This window comes from Centrocercus urophasianus, unplaced genomic scaffold (genome assembly GCF_019232065.1).
Source record: "Centrocercus urophasianus isolate 14NV4802_14NV808 unplaced genomic scaffold, USGS_Curo_1.0 seq_12, whole genome shotgun sequence".
Lineage (NCBI taxonomy): Eukaryota > Metazoa > Chordata > Aves > Galliformes > Phasianidae > Centrocercus > Centrocercus urophasianus.
Window position 1 is genome coordinate 61,537,325 of NW_024884364.1, and position 8,363 is coordinate 61,545,687.

General features: G+C 39.8%; 1 non-coding gene across 1 annotated transcript; it reads right to left on the bottom strand.

The window, feature by feature from the left end:
* Positions 1–6,672: 6,672 nt before the first annotated feature.
* Positions 6,673–6,745, bottom strand: TRNAV-AAC. Its single transcript has one exon. It is a non-coding gene; the product is annotated as a tRNA-Val (tRNA).
* Positions 6,746–8,363: the final 1,618 nt, after the last annotated feature.

The window sequence follows — 8,363 nt, forward strand, 5'->3', positions numbered from 1 at the left end:
AGATGCTGTTCAGGTATCTCCTGACCTTGAATTTTTATGTACAGAGAAGCCAAGTGCAGAGAGCTGAGAATAAGATGGCCGATCAATCCGAACATGTGAAAAAAACGCTGCTAAGAGGAATAAACTGGGAACCTTGATCCAAAAAGCAGTGAAACTCATTGAAGATCTCCAGTTTGACCTTGTTTAGTTCTGGGGCTGTTCCTAGATGAGCTGACAGCTCTGACTGTCTTTCTACTTCTGCTGATTTTCTGCAATGATATTTTCTCATTTTTCCTTCTAATATTAATTTAGGCAGCAAAGCAACTCCGTTAGATGTATTTTGTTCTGTCCTTTTTGGTAGACTAGTGTTTGATATAAATTGAATATTCTGTTTGATGTAGACAACAAAAAGATCTGTGACCCTATAATCAAAGAAGTTCAGCATACGTAAGGCTTCATACAAGACTTCCAAGAATGTGAGCAGGAAATGATTTGTTGTTGCTGTTGTTTCCATTAAAGCAGCCTTCACAGATTCTGTTCTGCAGAACCTCATCAGTTCATCAGCTCATAAGCTTAATCCTTGAGGTCTTTAAAAATATTCAGATATGTCCATTTACTTTTGCAGCATCAGCAAGGGATTGCTGCTTTTTTTGCTTGTACAATTAAAACTTAACAGTCCAACTGCGTCAGTCTGGTTCCAACATAATTCCATAGTAAATCAAAGTCATCAGCAAAAGCAATTTCAGCTCTGGCTATGCGTCTCTCACTGCCATGCTTCATTAGTTACAGTACCAGCATTCACAGAAAATGTGTATGCAGCATAAATATGGGGAAGAATGGAACTTATATTAGGTAGCATAGCTCAGAACTACTTGAAACTTCGCATTTAGAATAATTAATGTCAGAAATGGTCAAACAACACCCCTGCGAGCTGTCTTAGCTTAGCGGTTCACTCTCAGCCACATTCTGTACTATGAAGATGTTCTCCATCCATTTTGGCATTATGTATTTCAAATCATCAGCAAGGGAAGGAAGATAAACTGTATGAACAGTTCACAGAAGATGTAAAAAAAAATCTGCCAGGACCTTGGTAGCTTTACATCTTGGTAGATTTCTCTCTGTCACTACATTACCTAAAACTGTGTATCTGCTTTTCTGATGTACTCATAACAGTAAGTCATTGAAACTTCTACTGACGCCGTGCACACTGTGTAGTTACTCCTTTTTCCTCCAATTTTGTCCTGCCTTTGCCAGTTCAGAAACGCCTTCAATTCCTTTGTTTTTCATCCTCACAAACCATCTGTGCTTTCACATCAGTCCCAGCTCTTTAGGAACCTGTACCAGAACCCAAAAGCTTTCATCGTTGCTTGGTCGAGATGTGGAGCCACCAGAACAGCACTGAAGGCCTCACATTGCACCAAGAGAGGCAGATAGAGCAGTCTCCCATTTGTGGCCCTTAACAAACAATTCTACTTAAGAGTAAAGTAATTCTATAAACGATTCTTGGTTATCCTCAGAAAACGCCTACTGGAAAAAGGTTTTACTGAAAAATTCCAGGGTAGCTCTAGCTTCAATTTTCTTTGACGTTTGCTTCATTAAATACGATTTGAGTCTAGTAAAGAATCAAAGTTACATACAAAGTGTTACGTTTCGTGTGGCATCCTGACTCAGCTTGTAGCCGTGTATGTAGGCTTACACACACTGCAGAAGCTTTGTTACAGGCCTTGCGGGTGTGATAGCACATTTTTGTCATTAACTGCAGTTAAATGATGGGACATTTTACAAACTTTTCTGTTCCTTGTCCTAAGTCCAACCAGCTACTGGAAGGCTGAACTCTGACCTACTGGTAAAGCCATGAAAACAGACTGGAGGGCTTTCATCTTATCTCCTGCTCCCCTTGGAGGTGCTGCTTTTCCCGTTGGATGCACGAACAATCAGTTGAAGAGCTGTGGAAAAGCTCTCACTGACGTTAAGCTTTCCATTTCTTCTAGGGGAATCATGTTGCAGAAATAAATTATACCCTTTGGATTAAAAATATGGAAACACTGAAGCAATTCTTTCCTGAAGGGAAACCCACAAGCATTTACCAATTCTGCACACAGAAAGGAAGAAAACACAAGTAGGTACTGTTCTGTGTATTCTTATGTATAACAAATACAATTATTCTTTGAAACCTGTAAAAGTCATTGCTTGGTTTGGGTCTGATACTGGAGGTTCCCTGGTTTATTTCAATCTTGCAGAAAAAATGTTCTTGCATTTAGAGGAATTATAAAGTGGGCCATTTCTTAAGTCTTTAAGAGAAGTTAAGATGAAAGAAAAATCCAACAACTTTAACAACTATTTTATTTTCCAGCGTTTTTTCAATGGTCCTTCCCAAAGGAAGGTCAATTCCAAAGTTGGTCAATAAACCTCAAAACAATCTTACTCTGATTTTATGAAAATGCCATAAAATCCATATGACTTTTGCTAAATGGAGGCAAAGAAACTGACCCTCTGCTACCAGCTCTATAGATCAATCAGTATAAGAAGGGGTCCAGGTGCCACTAGCTACATTGTTTTACCTATACTAAAGATAAGGAGAATTTAACAGCGGATAAATAGAGGGATTTTTTTTTTTTTTTCTCATTCCAGTTGAAGTATTTTCAAAACAAATTTTCAATCACCATTTCTATGAATGAGGTACAATTTGTAACTGCTTTTGGATTGAAGAATGCTAACAGGGCCAGACAACTGATGATCTGGAACTACAGAGGAGAAATGATGAGAAATAAAAGTAAAGCAGAAAGGAGAGAGGTATGAGATGGGCACATCCGGATTATAAAGCTGCTTTTGTGCTCTGAAGCCTTGACAACGGGCACTTTTCTGATTCTATCTCACTTGTCTGTAAAGGGCGTGGGGCTTTATGTTAACCAGTTCTAAATATCTTATCTGCCTGATGGGCAGTCTGAGAACAGAAGAGGACCTATGATATCTTCTATTTCTGTGCAGAGTTGGAAACTTGTTAAATTCTGTTGTGTGTTATTAGCCAGTAGATTACGTATTTATAGGTAGCCTGTCCCTTGAAGAGCTCTCTAGATAACCTCAAAAGGATGGAATGGAATGGAATGGAATGGAATGGAATGGAATGGAATGGAATGGAATGGAATGGAATGGAACGGAATGGAACAGTTTGGGTTGGAAAGGACCTTTAAGATCACTTAGTTCCAATCCCCTGCTATAGGCAGGGACACCTCCCACAAGACCAAGTTGCTCAAAGCTCCATCCAGCCTGGCCTTGAATGCTTCCAGGGAGGGTGCATCCACAACCTCACTGGGCAACCTGTTCCAGTGTCTCATCACCCTCACAGTAAAGAATTTCTTCCTAATATCTAGTCTAAATCTACCCTCTTGATATCCTTGAGGTCTATTTGAAACCCTTCTCCCCACCACTTTTTTGAGAGCTATGACAAGAGCAACTAGATGAGGGGCTGGAGAGCATCCACAGGGAAACTCTGGCAGAAGCAGGAATTCTGTGCTCTGGCGTTACCTTTCAGAGGAATTTCCATTAAGCTCACAGTTAATCCCCAGATAAATTACATTGAGTCTAGCTATATCCTTCTGAATACAGATGGAGTAGAAATCATTTCAGTCAAGTTATGCAAATAAATTGACTGAAATAAGCTAAAATTCTTGAACAAATAAACATGGACAGTATCACAGTATCTTCTCTCTAACTTCAGTGAACATAGCTGAAAAGATTTCTAAAAAAGGAAGGCCAGTCTCCACTAGGTGTTGCAAAGCAAAAATAATTACTTTATTAGCTGCTTACTAGAAAATACTTACAAATATTTCATTTATAATGAGATTCTTATGCAGACTTCAGGCTGTGCCATGAACCAGGAAATATTAATGTAGGCGTGATGTTTCTTAATTTCTAAAACCCTTGGGGATCCTTAATAGGATATAAAAATCTCCTATGTTTGAATAAAATAATACAGAACTGGTTTTAAATGCAAGATTGTTTGGAGACCAGCTTAGTATGGCTACTGTGGCACTTGTGAATAGCAAAGAATAAGGATGGTTTCCTAAATCAAATACAGTACTTAGATATCCACATTTTTACTCCAAATGGAACAAACCAGTGAAGAACTTTTTTTTTTTTTTTTTTTAATGTAGATTGATGTGTCAAAAATGCTACTAAACTGTGACAATACATCTGAAGAGAAAAAAGTACACACTTTTCAGGGGCAAAAAGTGAAAAAACACAGCATATGTATTCCTGAGTGCACTCAGCTCAAACCTGAATCTTAATACAGTTGGTAGAAATGTCACCTTGTCAAATGGAGAGGCAATAGCTGAAGGCAAGGTGGGATATTATAACTGAGTATAATTTTGAATTCCAAGCTATGATAGCGTAAGTAGAAAAAATAATTTGAAATATTTATTGATTAAATGAATAACCTTTAATCTGCCATTGCAGAAAAGATGAATTATGTGGAATAATGGCCAATGATAAATACACGTAGTTATTTGCTGATATATGTCATTTTTATTTGCAGAACTTCATGACAGTGTCTGGGGCACTTTCACTTCAAGCAAGCAGGCTATAAAAGAAATAGACCTCATTTTTCTCTCTGGAAATCAACATCCTTTCAGATCCTTTCAGTATCTACAGGGGGGCTATAAGAAAGAAAAGGACAGACTCTTTAGCAGAGCCTGTTGTGACAGGACATGGGAAAATCGTTTCAAACTAAAAGAGAAGAGATTTAGATTGAACATAAGAGTTTTTTACAGTAAGGGAAGGGAGGCAGTGGCACAGGTTGCCCAGAGAGGTGGTGGATGCTCTGTTGCTGGAGATATCCAAGGTCAGTCTGGATGTGTCTCTGAGCACCCTGACTGAGCTGTAGGTGTCCCTGTTCATGGCGGGGGAGTTGGACAAGATGGATCCCTGCCAACAGAAACTGTTCTATAATTCTGTGATAATTTAAAAGCACATACAACTTTGAACACTTTTTTTTTTCTTTTTCCTTTTTTTTTTTTTTTTTTTTCCTGTGGCTCATGTTGGTATTTCTTTGTTCTACAGACTGGAAAAAATGGTTTTTGATAATTTCAATACTGAAAGTCTATACAGTATATTGAAAGTTCTATCTTGAAGAAGAAAATATAGTTTTATGTGTGGGTATCACTTCTTTGATAAAATTCTCTTGTTAAGTGAATGCTTGAGAAATCCATCAGAGAATGCAGAAGTCTTTTGAAAGATTGACATTTGAAAAAACAACAAAAGAGATTTCCCCTGAACGGACTGAGAATGAGTTTGGCAATGGCTTGCCTGCAAAAATCCATGGAGACAAAATCAGGCTGTGGATATAGGAAAGAAGCGAACAACAAACACATTTAAAAACCACTGTGATTCATACGATCAACAGATAACCAAGGAAACAAGGATGTAACAAAAGCAAGAAAAGAAATAGAACATTACAGAGAAAGCTTGAAAAATGCAAAAGAAAACATCTAATTTCCTTCCTCACACTGAATTTAGATACTGCGTTTGCATAGCCGTTCTGACTTCAAGTTCAGCTTTAAGCTATGTATATTTCTATAGAAATCAAGAAGATTCTGAGAAATTGTGCTGGCTATGGCTGCTAGGAGACGAGTGAGAATCTTTTTGCCTGCAACATCCAAGAAATACACATAATTTCTACAATTAGGTTATAAAATACTGGGGGTTTTTTTTGTTTCCTTTTGCATGTATCACACAATGTGTGTTTCAGTCCTTTTCATATTGATATATGGAACTTTGTTTTGCAAAATAATTTCAGGGTAATAGTAATTATACCCAGAACCTTTGCAAGGACAATCTGGTAAGCACACTTTTCTCATGTAATTCTGGTTGTTGATAGAAATTTTGTTTGAGAGAAAGAAATGCAGCTTCTGCCACTCGACTCTCTCAAGCTGGATTGGGAAATGCTAAGTGAGGGGGTGTGTTGTCATAGAGCTGTCAGAGCAGAAAAGCTAAATGGCCTCATGCAGATCAAAATATGCTGATAAACCAACAGGAGCAACTTGTTGCTGAATTACAGGGAAGGAGACTATATACTAATGCAAAGTATTCATTGTAATAGCTTTGAAATGCTTTAACTGTCAATATACAAGGTTTATTAAATTATTAGCATAGATATTACAGAACAACTGTATCTAGATCTCCCATTACCAAAGATGAACACACACAGGGTGATTTATTTCAAAGATTAGATTCCTTCAGCGGCTGATACACCCATTTATGTACCTTAAAGGCAATGTACTAAATAAGGTAACATAGCCACAATTAGTATGCTTTCATCAGTGTTTAAAAGCAATTGGAGGAAGCACAATGACTCAAGAAAGGGTAAGGCTTAGGTATATTTTCTTGTTGAATTATTGCAAAGAAATACCTGCAGTATTTGCAGTTTTTATTCTATTTCTTTCTTGCACTTTCCAGACCTTTCATTTCAAAGAGCCCGCCTTCCACTCCCTGCTGGCCACCCCTCAGCTGATGCAGGCCAGAAAATAGTTGGCGTGGGCTGCAAGTGCGCAGTGCTGGTGTGGTGTACAGGTTTGGGCACTTGGTGGTTGTTTTGCGCAGGGCTGCTGTGAGTGAGTTGGTGTGTCCGCGCTTGCACGCAGGTAGGAGGTTGTGGGCTGAAAGCAGGCGGCGTTGGAGTGGAGGGGAAAAGGATGTTTCCGCCTGGTTTCGAACCAGGGACCTTTCGCGTGTTAGGCGAACGTGATAACCACTACACTACGGAAACGGCGCGCGCTGTGGGGTACGTCGGCCCCACCCACACGTTTCCCTGAGGGCTTCAATCCACGAGACGCCTCGGTGGCTGCACGCGGGTCAGGAGCGCTGCTTCCTTCACATCTCTTCAGACAGGAGCTTCAAAAGATGCACGGCCTCCTCCTGCCTCACTCCCGTGAAGCTTTCGTTCCAACTTCATACTTTCCTTCTAAAATCATTTGTCATCTACCTCCACGTGGGCACAGAGCCATTCACCAGAACCCTCTGGCTGCCACCTTAACTGATTTAATCCATTTGGTTGTGTGCTGGCGATAGGCGAGTGCTGCGCCAGCTCGGGTGTCAGCCATTCAGAGGCCTCCCAGACACCTGGTGGCCGGCAGAGCAAGGAGAAAGCATTTCCCTCTCGGTGCTTGTAAGCTGCCGTGCCTGGCTGTTCTTCTGCACAGTGCTACCAAGATCCTCAGTGGGGTTGCATAAGGAACGCATTTTGTGTTTCAGCATTCTTTGGTGTGAATCGAAGTGCAGCAAGCAGGGATGACTGGGAGATTTTCGATATCACTTCTTACCTGATCTAATGCACTCATGCAGGTGCATCCTCAAATATTCACGGTCTGGGTCCAAAAAGCAGGCAGAATGGTTTAAACTCTTCAAAATCAAACCTCAAGCTGGAAAAATGATGTGGCTTTTCCTCCTGATTTAGAACTATTGAAACCTGAAGCTCTATTTCCACAAGAAAATCCTCTCCTCTAGCTCTGTCCTGGTCTGACAGCTGTGTGCGCAGGGACAATTCATGCAAGAATCTTAACCCACGACAGCGAGTTTCACTCAAGACATTTCAAATGCCTTTTTTTCTTTTTTTTTTGAGGTTGACTCATCCGCTCTGCTCTGAAATCTTTCATCTGTGTTCAAAATGAAAACCTCCGCTGGCACTTAAAATCTTTGGAGATAGGATGAACAGTAAAGCATTAATTTACACTGTTAATTGGTGTATAAATTAAACCATGTTCTCTTGAGATGAGATGCTTCCAAAGTAAGATTTTTATGAGGAAAGTTCTACTGGCAGTGCTGCAGCAATGCCTGTCCCTGTGATGCAAGGCTCAGAAGCTGAAATGAAGCAAAATCAGCAAAGTGAGATTCAGAGAGGGGGAAAATGGGGTAGCTGAAAGCAGGGATTAGCTTATTACAAGTAACTTCATTCCTGATTAAAAATTTTCCTACAGCACAGAGACAGTGAGTTTGCATCAGAAAGCACATTTCCTGATGAGTTAGTTATTTGTCAGAGCTGTGAGAATTTGCAGTGGGAGGTTGTGCCCTCATCGACCCCATCTCCACATCCCAGCCCAGACAGCATGGCTTGCTGTGCTAATGCAAGCAAATACTGCAACAAAAGGGCTCATATCTTATCTACCCTGGTACTGAAGGGTAGGATTTCATCATGTGACTGTGTGCTTTTTCTGTGTATAGTGCTGGAGGCAATTCCTAATTTGTTGACACATTAATTAGGAAATACTCTGGAAAAAAGAAACAAACCATAAAGAAAGGGAAATCTTATTCTGGCCTCTCACCAATTTTTGTGGGCTACTCTATATCTAATATATCTAATATATCTAATATATCTAATATATCTAATA